Source organism: Anolis carolinensis, chromosome 5 (assembly GCF_035594765.1).
Source record: "Anolis carolinensis isolate JA03-04 chromosome 5, rAnoCar3.1.pri, whole genome shotgun sequence".
NCBI classification, from domain to species: domain Eukaryota; kingdom Metazoa; phylum Chordata; class Lepidosauria; order Squamata; family Dactyloidae; genus Anolis; species Anolis carolinensis.
The window spans coordinates 52,192,708-52,213,038 of NC_085845.1; the positions used below are offsets into that span (position 1 = coordinate 52,192,708).

At 38.8% G+C, this 20,331-nt stretch overlaps 1 long non-coding RNA gene across 1 annotated transcript; it reads right to left on the reverse strand.

Moving 5' to 3' along the window:
* Positions 1-3,064: 3,064 nt before the first annotated feature.
* On the reverse strand, positions 3,065-19,771 carry LOC134299180 (uncharacterized). Its single transcript, XR_010006338.1, has 3 exons — positions 19,602-19,771; positions 16,646-16,837; positions 3,065-12,417 (listed from the first exon to the last, which is right to left on the reverse strand). It is a non-coding gene; the product is annotated as an uncharacterized LOC134299180 (long non-coding RNA).
* Positions 19,772-20,331: the final 560 nt, after the last annotated feature.

Consider the following 20,331-nt stretch of genomic DNA (forward strand, 5'->3'; position numbering starts at 1 on the left):
CACCACAACATGGGGAACAGTATTAAGGGTTCGTGGCATTAGAAAGGTTGAGAACCACTGAACATCATGCTTATCATGATTATCATGCTACACTGATATGGCTGCCTCTTGTTGAATTCTGAGATTATCAGTTTAGAGTAGTGGTTCTCAACCTGTGGGCCCCTTGATGTTTTGTCCTACAACTCCCAGAAATCCCAGCCAGTTTACCAACTGTTGGGATTTCTGGGAGTTGAAGGCCAAAACATCTGGGGACCCACAGGTTGAGAACAACTGGTTTAGAGAGAGGTCAACCAGAGAGGTCCTGGGCCTCACTAAGCTACAAACCCCAAAATTCTGCAGGAGACAGCCACAGGGTTGAAAGGGAATGCTGACTCTTTAAAGTGTAGTGTTATAATCTCCTAAATCTATCTATCTGTAATGTGGTTGTCTTCCTACTTCCTTCTACTTTACAGATCATTATCGTATTTTCTACTATGTCATGTTTTCTCATGATATGTCCAAAAGTACAACAGTCTCAGTTATTCATCTTGGGTTCTAGGAAGAGTTCACACTTTATTTGCGTTGGACCCATTTGCTGATTTATTTAGCTGTCCATGGTATCAGTAGAGCTCGTCTATCAGCTTTCTTGACTATCCAGCTTTTCCAGCAATCTATAAAATGTTTCTGTGTGCTCCATTATCCAATGTATGTTATCCCTCTTGCTTTCTTGGACTCAGCTTGGATATTTGGCATTTCTAACTCCATATATGTTAAAGGTTTTTTCACACCACCTTGCTTGCAGAATCATAGGCTAGATCTACCCTGCCATATTATTATTATTATTATTATTATTATTATTATTATTATTGACACAACGACGTTGTATGACACAGCAAACAAGATAGATATGCTGGATTTCGTTTCACAAAATCACAAGTCGAACACTTCCCAAGTGTCTAGGACTGTGTGATGTATTTTCGGATGATGCGTGCAGATCCCAGTAAGGTGGCCTTTTGCAGTTGGCAGATCGTAATTTTGTCAATGTCTATTGTTTCCAAATGCCGGCTGAGATCTTTTGGCACGGCACCCAGTGTGCCCATCACCACCGGGACCACCTGCACTGGTTTCTGCCAGAGTCTTTGAAGTTCAATCTTGAGGTCCTGATAGCGGCTGAGTTTTTCCTGTTGTTTTTCTTCAATGCGACTGTCACCTGGGATGGCAACATCAATGATCCAAACCTTGTTCTTTTCCACAACTGTGATGTCTGGTGTGTTGTGTTCCAGAACTTTGTCAGTCTGGATTCGGAAGTCCCACAGTATCTTTGTGTGTTCATTTTCCACAACCTTTGCAGGTTTGTGATCCCACCAGTTCTTAACTGCAGGGAGGTGATACTTGAGGCATAGGTTCCAATGAATCATTTGGGCCACATAGTTGTGCCTCTGTTTGTAGTCTGTCTGTGCAATTTTCTTACAGCAGCTGAGGATATGATCAATGGTTTCATCGGTTTCCTTGCACAGTCTGCACTTTGGGTCATCAGCTGATTTTTCGATCTTGGCCTTGATTGCATTTGTTCTGATGGCTTGCTCCTGGGCTGCAAGGATCAGGCCTTCTGTCTCCTTCTTCAGGGTCCCATTCGTGAGCCAGAGCCAGGTCTTCTCTTTATCAGCTTTTCCTTCAATTTTGTCAAGGAACTTTCCATGCAGTGTTTTGTTGTGCCAGCTGTCAGCTCTAGTTTGTAGTGCAGTTTTCTTGTACTGGTTTTTTGTCTGCTGTGCTTTGAGGAGTTTCTGATTTTTGACTTCAATCAAAGCAGGTTCTTCACTTTGCTTGACATATTCTGCCAGGGCATGTTCTTCTTCTTTGACTGCTTGTTTTACTTGTAAGAGTCCTCTGCCCCCTGATCTTCGAGGCAGATACAGCCGGTCAACATCACTGCGAGGGTGCAGTGAATGATGAATGGTCATGAGTTTTCTTGTTTTTCTGTCCAAATTGTCCAGTTCCGCCTGTGTCCAATTTATAATGCCAGCAGTATATCTTATGACAGGTATGGCCCAGGTGTTTATGGCCTTGATGGTGTTGCCTCCATTGAGCTTGCTTTTGAGAATTTTTCTGACACTTTGTGTGTATTCTTTACTGACCACAATCTTCACATGTTCATGCTTGATGTTGTCCAGCTGTAATATGCCCAGATATTTATAGGCCTCTGGCTATTATTATTATTATTATTATTATTATTATTATTATCATTATCATTATTATTATTATTATTTATGACACAGCAAACAAGATAGATATGCTGGATTTCATATCACAAAATCACAAGTCGAACACTTCCCAAGTGTATAGGACTGTGTGATGTATTTTCGGATGATGTGCGCAGATCCCAGCAGGGTGGCCTTTTGCAGTCGGCAGATCGTAATTTTGTCAATGTCTATTGTTTCCAAATGCCAGCTGAGATCTTTTGGCACGGCACCCAGTGTGCCCATCACCACCAGGACCACCTGCACTGGTTTCTGCCAGAGTCTTTGAAGTTCAGTCTTGAGGTCCTGATAGCGACTGAGTTTTTCCTGTTGTTTTTCGTCAATGCAACTGTTACCTGGGATGGCAACATCAATGATCCAAACCTTTTTCTTTTCCACAACTGTGATGTCTGGTGTGTTGTGTTCCAGAACTTTGTCAGTCTGGATTCGGAAGTCCCACAGTATCTTTGAATGTTCATTTTCCAATACTTTTGCAGGTTTGTGATCCCACCAGTTCTTTGGTGCTGGAAGGTGGTACTTGAGGCATAAGTTCCAATGAATCATTTGGGCCACGTAATTGTGCCTCTGTTTGTAGTCTGTCTGTGCAATTTTCTTACAGCAGCTTATTATTATTATTATTATTATTATTATTATTATTATTATTACTCTACTTTATCTCCCCCAAAGGGGACTCAAAGTGGCTTAACATAAAAGCGTTAGCACAGCATTTAAAATATACAAATAATAAAATGGAATTAAATATAACAGTATTAAAAGGTTCACAGTTAAAACCATTTAAACATTTTTGATGCATATTCAAAGCTAAAACCACAGCACCCCCTGAATTGATCTTAAAAATCTTCATCTTTAATATTTATTTATTTATTTGCAGAATTTATATTTCGCCCTTCTCACCCCGAAGGGGACTCAGGGTGGATCACAATGCACATATACATGGCAAACTTTTAATTCCATTAGACATATGACATATATAGACAGACACAAAGGCAATTTACTTTACCGAGTCCTCCATTATGCCTATTAGGACTATCGTGTCATCTGCGTATAAATTAATTTTTATTTCTTCTCTCTGTATCTTATACACTTTTATACTTTTGTCTGATCTAATTAGGTTAGTTAGAGGTTCTGTTGCTAGGGCGAAAAGTAGTGGGGAGAGAGGACAACCTTGTTTGGTTCCACTTTTTATTTCAATAGTTCTTGAATTTGATCCATTTACTATTACTTCAGCTTGATTTTCTTTGTATAATTCTCTAATTACTCCACACATCTTTTTTCCTAAATTACACTCCTCACATAATTTGGCCAAGTAATTGTGATTTATTGTATCAAATGCTTTGTAGATGTCTAGTTTTATTAAGAGTAATTTTGTTTTCTCTCTTGTTGCGTGGTCGATTACATATACAATATTTCTGATTGGGTCAGCAATCATTCCTTTTTTGATAAACCCATACTGATCTTTCTCAATTAAAGTGGGCATTATCTCTTTCAATCTATTTGCTGTAATTTTTGTGAATATTTTATAGTCCACATTACTTAATGTGATAGGCCTATATGAATTGGAGTCAGTTTCCTCCTTATTTGGTTTAAAATTGTTATAATTTCTGAAATCAGAAAATCAGAAATCAACAGTAAGCTAGACTATTAATAGTAGGGAGCTTACTCCAACTAGGGCTAGCTTCGAACTCATGACCTCTTGGTCAGTAGTGATTTATTGCAGCTGGCTACTAACAAGCAAAGCCCTGTTCCTTCATCTTTAGAAGCCTTCATCTTTAAAAGCCTGCCTGAATAGAAAGGTTTTAGCCCATATCATCCAGTTCAATGCCAACAACTAGTTTATTCAAGAAATTAATTAATAAGGCACATTCAGTGTGAGCCCCCAGTGGCGCAATAGGTTAAATCCTTGTGCCAGCAGGACTGCTGACAAAAAAAGGTTGGTGGTTTGAATCTGGGGAGTGGGGTGAGCTCCCTTTTGTCAGCTTCAGCTTCCCATGTGGGGACATGAGAGAAGCCTCCCACAGGATAGTAAAACATTGCCCGTCCCCTGGGCAATGTCCTTGCAGATGGCCAATTCTTTCACATCAGAAGCAACATGCAGTTTCTCAAGTCACTCCTACATGAAAAAAGTGTGTCCTATTAAACAGTCAGGAAATCACTAGTGGGGTCATAGAGTTGAAAGAGACTGCAATTACCCTTCAGTCCAACCTTTTGCCATGCAGAAACACACAATCAAAGTATAGGAGGTTAATGTAATGGTCCTGTAGTTACTGCAGTTCCAAGTGCCCCCCTTTCTTCAGAGTTCTGACTCTATTTCTGTCACCCTTAGTTTTGATTCTCTTCTGTCCTTTGGTGCTTGACCAATTCAAAAGGGATTTACTGTGCCTCCTTATGCACTATACAAACAATTGTTGGCTATGTTGTCCTTGCTGTTGTCTCTAAGGGATCCTTCACCAGTGTTACTCCCCACTGCTGCTATTTCCCAGAAATTATTTGGTACATTTATTCTGGTTTCTTACCCTGTTTCCCCAAAATAAGACCAGGTCTTATATTGATTTTTGTTCCAAAGCATTCATTAGGGCCTATGTATAGCTGCCTGGACACTATTTAAATTAACTTTTAATGAACTATAACTAGGGCTTATTATTGAAGTAGGGTTTATATATTGAGCATCTGCAAAAATACTGAAAAATCATGCTAGGGCTTATTTTCAGGTAGGTCTTATTTTCGGCAAAAGTCTGTCTGACATGGGAGACCTCTTTAGCGTACCTTCTTACCTCCGAGGAGCAGGTAATCCATCACCACAGTGCCATTGGTGAAATTAGTGTCCATATCATATACATTTATTACATATGTTGGATCAAATAGCTTAAACAAGCTATAAATATATCAAAGAATAAAATTGTTTCTTTTTATATGAATCATTCTGGTTGCTAGATTCTGGAAGTTGCAGTCCAATAAGATAACTTACCCATATCTGGTAAAAATATTGAAGTCTAGACTAGCTTGCCTATTTCACTGGTCCTCAATTTTCCCAGTTTCCCCTCTCCCAGGCTTTCAGTTTGTCCAAGTACTAAAACCATAGATTGGTGTTCACTAAGCCAACTAAATACCTGTGCTATAAGTGTGCTTTTTAGCCCTATTATTTACAAATAAATTGAGCTGGTGAGAAAACCTTGGCTTATCGTTCTAAATACTTCTGCCTAAGTGCTTTAGTGATTAATTGTATCCAGTAATGCTTCTTTTGTAGTTAATTTTATGATGGTATGAGGTTACCATGATTCTGTGGGCTTAGACAGGCCTATTATACTCTGTGGCTTGAAGAAAGATTCCATTAAGTGTGGTTTATCTTTGAGAGCATTTACATCTGTCCTTTGAAATACACGGTGGTCTCATACTGAGCTAACTAGAGAAGAGATTGTCCTTAATTTTAAAAATGAAAAGAATTACTCATTGCCAATGCTAAGGATTCCACCTTTGGGTATATGTGTAATCAATCATCAGAAGCTGGTTGGCCTTGCATTGCTCCAAATAGGACAGGCAACATAGCCACAAGGATGTGGAATTGGGAAATGCATGGTTTTATACCTGACTTTCCTGCTCCTCTAGCATTGAAGTTTCTGGGAGCCAGACCCAAATGATTGTTTTGCACATTGCCACCTTGCAGCTTCGTGACTCAATTGTAGCAAAGATTTTAGAGCTTAGCTTGGACCCTTCATTTCTCATGCCAGTGGGGAGATGACAACTACCTTTTAACAGAACCACATCCTAGAAAGACAGCTGGCCTTTGTTGTTTGCAAAGACTGCTGATGACTGCCCACATCTTCTCTGAGTCACCACAGCCACCGCTGCTTGAAAAGAGGCAAAAGAATGAAAACCATTAAAAAAATCCAAGCCAACAAGTCTCAATAATGCTTGCAAGTGGAATTTAATATCTACTAATGTTTTATAAAAAGTTTAAGACACATATGCACACAGAGAGAAATAATAATATACTTGATTTATATTTCGCTTTATCTCCCCAGAGGGACTCAGAGCGGATTACAGTACACAGTGAACAACAGCAAGGACATGCACGTACCCAGACAAAGGTAAAAGCCTTCCCCTTTTTCATTTTCAGTGTCTGGAGGTGATGCTCAACTCCAGCTATGGGGAGGTGCTCTTGTTCCATTTTCCATGCCGAGGAGGCTATTCTCACCAATCATGTTGCCAGCATGTCTGCATATCTGCACAGAGCACCCTTTTACCTTCCCACTGTTTTGTCCTGAATTAATTCTCTTTTATCAGAGACATTGTTTAGACGTCTTCGGTAAACGTTCGACAAGCCCTGCATTTTGGGCCCTGTCTAGAAGGGCCTTAAGTTATAGTTTGGCAGTATTTGAATTATCCTACCCATTTCCCCACCTGCTGTACTCCTATTCTCCTTTTCTACAGCTCTATGGTTACAGCAGGAGTGTAAACATGTTTATTCTACTTTTGACTGATGTGATGCCATTCTAACCAACAAACAGTGGTCAGCTTTGATTTTGGTTATTTTAAAGCAAGCCGCCCTCATAATAATGGTTTCTGAAGCTGGCTTGTTTAAATGAAACACAATTCACATGAAACACACTTACAGAGCCAAAAATGTGGTAAATTATGTTTAGAAAAAAGGAAGAAATTATCATTTATCAACCTATTATCTAGACGAGAAATGAAGGCAAGAGGGAAGGGAGGGACACATAAACTGAAGAGGCTTATTCACAACTCTTGAAACCGTAGCTTAGGCAGACATTAGATATACATATACAAAAACAAATTAACACATGCACCAGAGAAAAAACAAATTCTGCAACAGAAATTACACAGTCCAACAGAAAAAATCTTGATGTCTTGATTTTTAGACCTGTCCCTGGGGTTATTTGGGGCATTGATTCAGAAAATTGCATTGGCTAAACTGCATCATCTCTAGTTTCTTAGATATGGTTATCCTGATTTTTTATGAGTGAGGAGAGTGAAGAGTGGTATATGGCATATGTTCTGAATCTCAAAAACTAGAGCTTTTTGGAATTAGCAAGTGAAATATACCCAGAAACAGGTCTAACATTTGAGGCACCAAAATGTGTGTTGCTCAGTGTTATTCAATATAGATTTTGGTTGAAAATAACTTACCGTATATACTCGAGTATAAACCAACCCGAATATAAGCTGAGGCACCTAATTTTACCACAAAAAACTGGGAAAACTTATTGACTCGAGTATAAGCCGAGGGTGGGAAATGCAGCAGCTACTGGTAAATTTCAAAAATAAAATTAGATACCAATAAAATTATATTAATTGAGGCATCAGTGGGTTAAATGTTTTGAATATTTACTGTATTTCAAAGGAAAACAGTAAACTAACTCTATAAGTGGAAAAGCAACAATAACTTTATAATCATCATCATCATCATCAACAGCTTCATTTGTACCCTGTCCTATCTATCTCCCCCTGGGGACTCAGGCCAGCTTCCAACATAGTAACAGGCAAACATATAATGCCTACATAAACAATGCAGAGCTAGATATAGATCTATCATTATATATACTAATTTCACATGTGTATTTCCCCCTGAAACCTTTGCAAATCCTCTCAAAACAAAGTCCCCCTGAAAACAACTTTGTCCTCTTTTCTCCTGCCCTTTCCCACCTCTTTTCTTTCTCCCTTTTTCAAACTCTAAAAGTAGCCAGAAAGGGCTTTTTAAAACTTCTCTCCCCCTCCCAAAAAAACCCACCTCATTTTTGTTTCCTTAGGAATAAAAAGAACTACACACCTTCTGTTGCTCTCTTTCCCCTCCTTCCATCCCTTTGGACTCAAATGTTCTTGCAGTAGTAGTAGTAGTAGTAGTAGTAGTAGTAATAGTAATGAATCGTGCAAATTTGCAAGAATGTCTTTTTTCCTTCCCCTTCTACCCATGCAATTTGGCTTGCAGTTGTTTCTCTCACATTCTCCTTTCACTTTTGAAAACATTGGCTTCTTGTCTCTGTCTCTCTCTCTCAAAAAAATAAGATAACCAGCCTGAGAGGAGAAGCGAAGAAGGGAGGTTTTGGAAAAGAAAACATACTGTGGCCTCCAGGCTCCACTGCTGGCTTGACCTTGACCCGAATATAAGCCGGGGGAGGCTTTTTCAGCTCATAAATAAGGGCTGAAAAACTCGGCTTATCTTCGAGTATATACGGTACCTTTTTAAAATTGACATTGCTTCCTTCCGCCAGCCATGTTGTTTGACCACTATTTTGTTTGTTTGTTTGACCACTATTTTGTCATGTTTACATATTTGTACTTCTGATGCCATCAATTGATACAAATTGAATGTATGACAAGTTATGTCCGAGTTCTGTGATCCAGAAAACGTTGCAACTTATCATAATTAAAACCAAATTATTATTTCCTGTCTCTGCCTTGTGCTGTCTGCATGATTCAGGAAAGGAGACATACAGAAAAACAAGGTGTGGTAATTTTCAAGCCATTTCGTATAATATTTTTAAACATTTATTTGAAAGGAAAAAAAAGACCAGGAAACACCACACCTTTTTACATTTTGCAAAACAGGACTTGTTCTTAGAAATGAATTATATAATATTATTTCCACAAGAGGAAAAGAAAGAAAAGAATGAAATTTGCCTGCTTCCAACATCCTTCTTCCCCTTCAGTTCCTGGCTACATAGTTTTTGATCGTATTGTATATTTTGTTCCCATGGCAGCTAACTAGAGATCAGTTATTTAACATCTAACTGGCCAAACAGAATGCTAGACTAGATTACACCTTAGGTCTGATCCAACATATCTCTTCTTGTGTTCTTGTGCATAATTTCATTTGGAAAGCATCTATCAAGAGCCATGATATTCTTACTAGTTAGAAAGGCATTGCTTTTAAAGAATTTACGTAAATCAGAATCTGTTACCACTTTAGATTGCTTTAAAATCATAATTATTCTTAAATTATGTCATTAACAGATTTTTTAATATTAACAACAGTTTCAAATACAGCAAAAAAAAATCACAGGTTATGATGGGATTCGATGCCCCCCATTAATTTGATGCCTACCCATGCATGGTAGATAGTGAACCACTCATTATTATTGAATTGTTTAACTTATTTTTACTGCACAAGTCTATTGGCAAAGGCAAGATGAGAAGTCAAAGGGGACAGGAGACCTTTTGTGTGTGCACTGAGTTAACATATATTTATTTTTCCTCAAGAGTGCAGCAAACATACCCGTACATGCTCCGATTTCTCTGAATGCATTTACATTCTTTGTTGAGATTTTTCAAAGGGAAATAATGATGTAGTTTGACATTATGAAAACATTGTCAGGAAATGAATTAAGTGATTTACTCTCTGATTGGGAAATACTTACTTGGTACATGCACTAAAATGTTTGTAGAGGCATGCCGGAGTGCACGCCTGTCTCTTAAAAAGGTATCACAGTGTAATCTCATTTAAGGCTTGCCTGCATTCTTTAAAATAACTTCTTGGCTTATTATCTCCTGTACCAAGAATTCATTTTGTTTCCATTACAAGTCAGATAACAAACGATTTTTTGAAACATTTAAATTTAGCCAAAAATATAAATCAATAAAAACCAAGATAGTGTTTTAGTTTTATGATAAAATGTAAAGACCAGAAGGCAAAGGTTGAAAATATTGGTTTGCAACACAGTATGTATTTTAGGAGAGACTGTCATGATCGCCCACAAATCCTGATGAACTGCAAGTTCCATCAACCCTAACCAGCATTGCTCATGGTGAGGAATTTGGAATTTGCAGAGCATAGAAAGAGTTTACGAATCAGGATCACAGACCTTTAGATTTCCTTTCATCTAGATAACAACATGGTTTGATAAATGGATTGTCATGGGGAGGGGAGGTATGATAGGGCAGGGAAGATTGATCAAGATATTTCTGTCAATTTAGTCCTATCTTGTATAAAAATGTCAAAATGACAATTATCCTACCATAATCTAGTTGGGGGTGGGGGTGGGGGGGATATGATTCAGCACACTGGAAAGGTCCTTTATATATTTGAATGATATCCAGATGTCTATTTCTACCCTATTGTCATGGAACCAACCAGTTGCTGCTAGCCTGCTATACTCCTGACTCCAGCATGGGAAACATAATGTTGGTGGACAGGAAAAGAGATTTAATCCTGGGCTTAAAGCCAACCTCAAAAACTGTGGCATAGACACCGAAAACTGGGAAGCCCTGGCCCTTGAGCGATCAGAATGTTCTGTATTTTATATGCGTGTTTTTATTGTATGCCACCCTGAGTCCCCTGTTGGGTGAGAAGGGCAGTATTTATTTATTTATTTATTTATTTATTTATTTATTTATTTACAGCATTTATCTGTCCCGAAGGGGACTCAGGGCGGATCACATTACACATATAGGCAAACATTCAATGCCTTTTAACATAGAACAAAGACAAGACAAACATAGGCTCCGAGTGGGCCTCGAACTCATGACCTCCTGGTCAGAGTGATTCATTGCAGTGATTCATTGCAGCTGCTCTCCAGCCTGCGCCACAGCCGGAGCCCAGTATATGCTGTAATAAATAAATAATAAATAACTGCAGGTCAGCTGTGCTGTGGAATTTGAAGAGGCACGAATAGACGGCAAAAGGGGAAAATGTACCTAGAGGAAGGTGCGTCAAGCAAACCCTGACCAGTACTGCCTTCCATCTGGAAACTGATGTCTTCACTGCAAAAGAACATGCGGGTCAAGAATAGGTCTCCACAGCCACCTACGCATCCACCGCCAAGACACTACATTTGGAGGACCATCATCCTCGAGCTACAAGGGATCACCTAAGTCAGTAAGTAGCCTGGGTTAGGAAGCAATACTTATGTCTAAAGAGGTGGGATCGAAAGGTCAGTAAAAACCAGAAAGGCAAGGTAAAAAACCATTCAACTCAAAACACTGTTTTTAATCTTTTCTTTGGACACATAAGGGAACTTTTTGTGTGTCAGGAGTGATTTGAGAAACCGCAAGTCACTTCTGGTATGAGAGAATTGGCCATCTGCAAGGATATTGCCCAGGGAATGCCCAGATGTTTTGATATTTTTACCATTCTTGTGGGAAGCTTCTCTCATGCCCCCACACGGAGCTGGAGCTGATAGAAGAAGCTCATCTGCACTCTTCCCGGGTTGGATTCGAACCAGCAACCTTCAGGTCAGCAACCCAACCTTCAAATCAGCAGTCCTGCCAGAACAAGGGTTTAACCCACTGTGCCACCAGGGGCTCCATCAGAGAACTGTAGTCTGAAAACATCTGAAAGCCAAAGGCAGAGGTGAGAACCACTGAATAGCATTCAGCTAGTTGGATCATAAGGTCTGCTTCCTGCAGATCAACTTCTTGTGTTCCTATCAAAACCGCTATTTGATAACTCAGAATTGTGAGTCCTCCACTGCCCAGTTATTATTGACAAACTGAGTGGAAAATGTATGGTTTGGCATAATATAAGTCAGTGTATGTGATAGGAATCACAATCACTTGTTAATTACAACTGCAAAGCAACATTTGAATGGATCTTGTGTCATTTTCGCTCACCGTCACACCTAGTGAAAACAGCGAAGCAATTCGCTATGATTCAATAGTAATGACTCTGCAAGTGACCCATATCCATATACTGCAGTGAAGCATAAACTTAAACTTTAAGTACGTGAAATAAAATCAATGGTGTTGACGCTATTTAAATTCAGGAACATTTGGGCATTGAAGGAGAACATAAAATTTATCTGCAATGAAATGATGCTCAGAATAGAAATGGCTAAAAATAGATTTTCATTGAAAAGCAAATAGAAAGGATCATAAATCAGGGACACAATTAGAAAGGGGCTACATAAAGAAACAGAATGAAAACTAGTCTACAATATTTATGTTATGTTATTCTTCCTCAAATATAGAAGGGGGTATTTATTTATCGTATCAGAAGTGAACTGAGGGTACAGTTGTAATGTATTTAAAAACACAAATAAAGTTTGAAAACTTGTCATTTTGCTGAATGTCCTTTGACCAGTAGCTGGCCACTTGGATTGCCTCTGGTGTCGCTATAAGAAGGTCCTCCATTGTGCATGTGGCAGGGCTCAGACTGCATTGTAATTGATGGTCTATGGTTTGCTCTTCTCCACACTTGCAAGTCATGGACTCCACTTTGTGGCCCCTCAAGATAGAAGGGGGTGGGAAAGAGAGAGATATTAGTATAAGAAACACAAGCATTGTAAAGGCAAACATATAAATGTATCATTTTAAATAGATTACCATTTGGACTGAAGTGAGGATGTGCAATGCAGAATTCAGGGCAGAATTGTAATCCACAATGTCATGTATACTGCTAAAGATTTATTCTAAACTAAATCCAGATCTTGCAGGTAACTCGTTACACAAGAAGAATTTTTTATAAATATTTTCTTATAATAACTAAGGCACAGTAAGTATTACTTCTTTTGTGATTCAACTATAACTGTTTTTCATTACTTTTATAGTTACAGAAAATTTCACTATTAAGGTATTTTTAGTAGCTTGTAACATTCACATTTTAAGAATGTAATGGAAGGTAACTATTTCCTTGAATAATGGGAAAGTAAAGATTTTATTAAAGCTGAATTATAATGGTACTTTGGATTGGGTACAATAATGATGATTATACTTTCCAACATCACAGTGTGAAAGTGTCCAAAGAGTTGTAGTCCAAGGCTGGATGTGGGATCCAGCTTGGCCAATGTGAATTGTGTTATGAAAAAAGTAATGCTTCCCAGCATGGCTGCAACACTCCATATAATACAGACTATTAATCACATCATAATAGTAACTACTAGTAACTGATGATTTGAATCCTTTCACTAGAAGATCATAAGATCAAGCCTAAGTGTATAAGCACCATCAAAAGGCTACCTGGGTAGAAAAAGTATGGCTAATTTGCACAATATCACCACTGGTATTTGTTGCTGTTTCCCAACTTCATCGTGGTATGTAAACATGGACAGGCAGGACTGAGAGCGAGCATGACAACCACAATCTCATTCTCATCTATTTGGATTCTTGGAAGACTGTTGAGAATGGTACAGCGAAACTTCAGGTATTTTCATTAAGAAAAGAGAACTCAATAAGAAATGATCTTATCATAGTGTGCAATACAGCCTTCGTTTCAGTGACCCACATCTCTGTTTTAATTTAATGTGGGTGTTTGAATTAGGCTGACTACTTCCATGGCATCATACATTCCAATCATGGGCATTTCCGAAGTCAATCAGGGCACAAAGGATCTATTTTTCTCCTCTAGAATTTGAATTGAATACAGAGTGGTTCTGCACAGTGAGTAGCTAAAGGCACATTTCATCCCTCGCTGTACACCACAACTGGTTCCCATTGACAGAACTTTATTTATTCATTCATTTATTTCATTTATATACCGCTTTTCTCAACCCCTGGGGGGACTCAAAGCAGTTCACATTAAAGTAAGTGGCAAAATTCAGTGCCTCACAAAATATAAAATACTACACATAATTAAAATAGCATATAACAGTAGAGTAAAACCAGTTAACTATAAAACATCAAACATAGGCAATATAAAACATAAAACATTTGACATTGCACCAATCCTGAAGTTAACATGGCTGCTTCATCTCATTCTCCATATGCTTGCTTAAAAAGCCATGCTCTGAGTAGTTTTCTAAACATCAAGAGGGAAGGGGCCGATCTTTCTGAGGAGAGACTTCCACATCCGGGGAAGCCACCAGTCGTGTTTACAAGGGCGGCGGGAGCGAGAGCAGGAACTCCTCAGCTAATCTTAATGCTCTAGCTGGCTCATGACTTTCACTTTAGGTACTTTTCCTTTATCCTTCTGCATGTGATGAAAATGCATGGAGTATAGCACAGTGGTGGCTGATAGGCATATATATTAGAATGTCTATAGAGATAACTCTATATACAAGCAGTCCACAAATTATGAACAAGATAGGTTGGAAAGGGTACATTTTAAGTGTAACTCCAGTCATGGCTTTGGGTAACATGGGGATGGGTTAGCACCACTATGATATTTGTTTTGCTGTCTGTGCCCCTCACTTTCTGTCCCTGTGAGAATTGAATTTTCAAAAATTTTGCTTGTTGTGGAAACAAGGATTGGGAAGAAATCTTCAGTGGAGGGACATTTTTCCCATGATAACCCTTTCAGGAGTGAATTTACATTTCTAGGGGTAGATTTCTCTCATGTCCTGTTGTCTCATTCCCATTCTTAATTATGAGTCATTTGTAAGTTGGATGGTTGTAACTCAGGGACTGTGTGTACTTTTACATGCCACTGAGCTCCCTAATTCAGTGCATTGCCGCCGAGGATCTCAGTCAAGATCAATTATGCATGTACATGGGTCTTCAAGTTGCCTGTTGACTTACGGTGACCCCATGGATTTCATAGTTTTCTTCAGCAAGGAATACTCAAAGGTGGTTTTGCCAGTTCTTTCCTCTGATGTCTAGCCTGAAGCGTGTGAGATTTGTTGGCAGTCTCCCATCCAGGTCTGACCCTGTTTAGCTTCCAAGATTGGACAGGATCTTGGATATGTGTTGTATGGGAGGAACTCTCTTTTCTAGTATTGAGCTTTTTAAATGGAATAATTGGGTAGTTTATTAGTTAGAGTGCACAATTAATTGACTAGAAAAAATCTTTAAGCCTTTGAAAGCCCTAATGTAAGCACATTGGACGAGCAGAAATGTATTAGTACAGAAATCCAAATCAGATAATGTTCTTGTATGAATTTCAGCTAACTAAAATTAGGCCACTAGATTCCCCATATATGAGTCAATACAAAAAATAAAGTTAGGAAACAGAAATATTCTTAAACAACCTGATAGAATAAATATTTACTTGAAAGGTTTATTAGGAACACAATAGGATAAAGCAAGCCAGCAAAAAAAATAAATAAAAAAATCTTCAGCTGATTGGTCAAAGGATGATGGTCAATATCAAGGCATAGAATTCAAAGATATACAGTAGTTGTGTTAATCTGGAATGTCAGACCTTGCATCTGAGGAAGTTGGTAGCATAACCTTTAATAGATTAAGGACCTCTGAGACTGTGCCATTTCACCAGAAAAACGGCTGGCACGCAGGGCGTTTTGTGGCACCCCACACACCCTACCTCCTTCCCTCATCACATGGTGGGGATGGGACAAGGCACGTTGGCGCCCTGTCTCTGTCCCCATCAGATGGGGAAAGGGGCAAAAAATGTGGATAGCTCCATCAGCACCACCCAAAACACTCACTTCTCTCCGTCATGGCAGAGGAAGTGTTTTGCGATGCTTCCCCTCCACTTTGGCAGGAATAGAGGCAGCTCAGCAGGCTCCGTCCAGAAGAGGAAAAAGGGACCCAAAAACCTCAATGTGATGAGGTGGTATGGCTGTATCCACACTGTAGAATGAATGCACTTTGACAACACTTTAATTGCCATGGCTCTATTGCTTTGATTGAATCAGAAAAAACTGTATTGCACCAAACACATATGTTATTATTTTCAGAGCAAAGTAGTTAACACTTAGCTCATACTGTTTTTTTAAAAAATGCAATTCTTTCATAGAACACAAAAGTTATTAGAATGTTTATTAGCCATGATATTTCAGAAATTTTGTCTTCCCAAGGAAGTAAAACATTAAAAAATCTTGCAAGTGCTTATAAAAAACTGCAAAGCATCAAAGCACCTAAGGCACATTTCCTTTTCAGACTGAATATCATAAAAATAAGGATTGTGATCTAATCTGACACTGAAAATCAGCAAAAGTATGTGTGTTTGATTCAGCTGCTTGAAGTGAAGATGCTGTCCTGACAGCAGTAGTAATCATCGTCTTATCTTGATTTGTGTAACTTATGCATGAAAATTTCTATATACTTTATATATCTCTGTGATATAATTATTTCATACAGTTTGTATTCAGTGCCTTTAAGTCGTTTATGGCAACTTTTGTTCAGAAGGAGTTTACCATTGCCTTCCTCTAAGACAGAAGGGTTTTGACTTGCCCAAAATCGTTTAGTGGGTTTCCATGTGTTTCAATTATTCAAAGTCAGGTCAAACCACTATACCACACTGATTCAATGTTGTAAGGTACTGGATGGAATCAAATGTGTCATTGGCTGCTGTAGCAATTTACACACTCCAACACAGGGTGGACTTATCTTATAGGACCATTCAGTTGGGACCTAACTAATATTCTCTCTTAAGTGTGTTTGCTTGGAGAAAAGTTGTGCAGGCGACCCTCAGAGTCTTATTGCTCTAATCTAGCACATGCTATCAAAAGTTTCCATAGATCAATTTTGGTCTACATGCTGTCCACTACCAGTTGCTAATGAAGTTTCAGGAAAGAAAGAAATAATTGTATCCAATGGCTATTTCAGTTACTGAATACCTGGCAGAATTCTTCTGTTCAGGAATGAGGAATCAGAGTTCACTGGAGCCATTCTTCTCTGACTGGTGGATGGGGTTGCAGTCTTCTCTTGCCCTGGAGTCCTTCCTTGGGAAGGCAGTTGGTAAAGCATTCTAGTGGCCCAAATACTGTTGTTATTTCAGTGCCCTGAGCTGGAATTGTTGCCAAACTTTTCTAAAATAAAACAAGACAATTTTTACTTAAATATAATTTTCACTGCGTGGTGGAAAATAAAACAAAAATCAAAGTGTTAGCTATGAAAGCTAAGGGAATGAAAGCATTTCTCCTCTAATAAGAATTTAAGCATTGCATGGAAAGAGACATTAGAAGTCATTCACACCTGAAACTGTTATATTGTGTGTGTTTGTATTCCCTTGGTAGTTTTCCTGCCTTTTTTCTTTGGATGCTCAACTGAAGTTTTAAATTACTGCAATGCTAGCCATTTGAGAGCAAAAGAAAAATATCATGGGAGTGTACAGAAGTCTTATGGAGGCAATGGCTCAGTGTCTACACCCCTGGGCTGAATGTTTTATTTATCAGGGTCTCCACCATCATTTATCAAAACCTTGCCAGACATATTTTTGTCATATCAGATCATGTAATCATGTCCAGAGCATGTATATGTCTTACAGACCTTAAGCTTATTCTATGAGTAGTCATAGAATGTGGAAACATATTCACACTTGTTTGCAAACTGAAGAAGAAGGACACATTGTTATAGATTTCCCTAGTGTACTATGAATGTAAATAGCTTGGTAAGAAGTGCCTTCAGCAACAAATTGCTTCACAGACTTCTGCAACATTATTTTTCCTCAGCTCCAAGTCCCACACTTTACCCCTCCTTCCCCATTCTCAAATTAAAACCTTCAATTAACCTGAATTTTCAAATAAGCATAATACCTTCATCATTCTAGGGAACTCTAGGCAACTTCTATAAAGTTTTCATATCTTGGCAGCCCATCCTCTCTTTGGAGTCTGCTTTTGATAAAGTATGAGGGCCAAGTACAGCAAACATCCTGATCCCTTAAGCTGTTGGGATGTCAAGATCAATGTTTGGGATCTAACAAGAAGATACCTGTTCTAAAGCATAGCACACAATTCATAACAATATATTTATTTCTTGACCCTGACCATGCAGGAACAGCACTATAACATGAGAGGTAACTTTCAAATGTGCAAAACCATAACACAATACACAGTAGGTTGGAAAGTTCACCCTATGCAGGCATGAATGGGGGCAGATACCAACTGCAATCCACAAGTCCAATGCATTGCAAGTTTCTGCAGGCAGAGATATGCTATACTAGCACAACACCGCATTACACAACCTACATGGGATTGAGGGTGTGTAACATACCCATGGTCATCGTCTGTTTCCCTTGGCTGAGCAGAGACGTGAACCCTGGGCTTCAGAATTATAATCCAACACTCAGATCACTATGCCACACTACTCACAGGATCTCCATAAATTAGAAATTACTTAAAGGTACATAATAATGAAAACGTATCAGATCTAATGAAGATGGTAGTCATGAACATTAGAAACAATGATAGTTCTGTTACACAGCCCTATATAGACTTCTCACAGGACTCTCCTAAAATTATTTTCATGGTTCCCTTTCCTGTTGGATATGTTAAGAGAGCTGACAGATGCTAGCTTATTTCCTCCTGAATGAATGACAGAAAATATGTCTTGCATACAAAATGTTAACTCCTTCTGTCTCTGGTTTGGGGTTCTAAAGATCCCAGAGAGAATCTTGCTATTCAGTGTAAACAGTGTCGAGCTAAATGGATCAATAGTCTGCCTAAACATACATGTTAACCAAATAAACCCATCCATAATGGCAGTTCAGCACAGTGGGTCCCCAGATATTTTGGCCTACAACTCCCAGAATCCCAGCCACTTTACCAGCTGTTAGAAGGTTTTCCTTGAGCATTTATATTGCTTGCTATAGAAACAAACAAAACTCCTCCAGAAGGTTAGACTTTTGCTATCCAAGCCTCTCTTGAGGCCAAAAATTGAGGTGCTTTGGTCATCAGAAGTAAACATAAAAACATTGAATTATTTTGATAAAGAAAAAGCCATAAACAGCTAAGCAGGTCACTTTTTCCATCTAGCTATTCCGACTACCCCAGGAAATGGTTTTAATTAGCCAGGTGTCTAGCTTCTGTTTTTTCTGCTTCTGAATGAAAAAAAAAACCCTGGAATTTGAGTTCTCAGATTCAGATTTTCCAGTTTAGCTGATTAATGTTTGGCATGAAACCAGACAGCTGGAGTGTGTAAAAGTGGCTTTAAGCTAAATGTGAAGCCCACTGAGTCTACGGCAGATCAGACATCCAGGTAAACCCTTTTACATACTTTTTTTCAGAGTAGCATGGACTGCTGTGAAAATACAAATAAAACAAATACAGAAACAGATCCAGGTATCTCTGGAAAAACCAATACCACCACGAACAGTTTCTATGTCCTTGTGATATCTATATAACAATAAGCCTACCAAAAAGGTGCACTTTGAAATCCTGGGGTATCTTTGCCTGTGTCATGTAGGAAATGCCATAATTGCTGTAAGGATCCATGGTGTTCCACTATCTGCATTCATGGCTTCTACAGTGGAATTGCAGAATGACAAACTACCAGTACACCAGTCAAGACAAGATATCTGTCTCTAGGTATTCCTTGGATAATAGTAGTAAATATATCAATTTACTAGTGTCATTGTTTTAAAGCAATTGCCTTCTCTGGTTTTCAAAGTATTGATATGAACACTAAACGCTAATGAAAGCAACTGTCTTGTTAGAATCAAGATTAAAGCTCCCATTAAACACTAACTATTTCCAAAGGCTTGACAGAACAGGTGCCTACATATTTTCTAAAACCTAGTAAAATGAATCAAGGTCCAGGTGGGAGCACAGAGAATGCCATCTGGACTAGGCTTACCAGGGCTGAAATTTCAAGGAGTTGCTATGTTTCTCCCAGTTTCCATACGGAGGATAAATCTCTTGGTAAATATTTCCGGAAGAGGAAAAATCCAATTATTGTCTGTGAGGTGGTTTTTAAAGTACCCACCTCCACACATTATCAGCTGGCAATAGGATTGTCTGACTCAGTGGGAAGCTATTTGTATGTCTTTTGCCTGTGTACCATCTGTGCACTAAAATATCAGGAGGGGAGGAAACAAACTAGATAGAATGATGTTAGATACATGCATGTGGACCTGTATGGAGCAAAATGGGGAGTGGGATTGCAATCATGGACCTTCTTGTTGTTTGACGCACCGTGTCACAAGGCCTGGGAAGAAACCTGCCCAAGTGAGTTTTCCAGACACTTCAAAGTAGTGTAAGGCCTGGAAAAGCGTGTGTTGTTTATTTATTTGTTTATGTGTGTTGTTTATTTTCTGTTCTTCAGCTCTCAAAGCAGGTTACAAGTTGTTATTTTGACACTTCCCTGCCCCCAAGCTTACAAGCCAAACAAAACAGTGGTTCTCAACCTGTGGGTCCCCAGGTTCCCACATTTTGTGGGTCCCACATTATCTGAGTATGGACTGAAATAACTCAGTTCAAAGTGGGATTTTCTGCCTTGATATTCGGTGTTATAGGGCTGTGTGGAAGGTCCTTGAACTGAGACAGGCAAGTACTGAACTGTGACAGGCAAGTCCAATGTCCTGCAC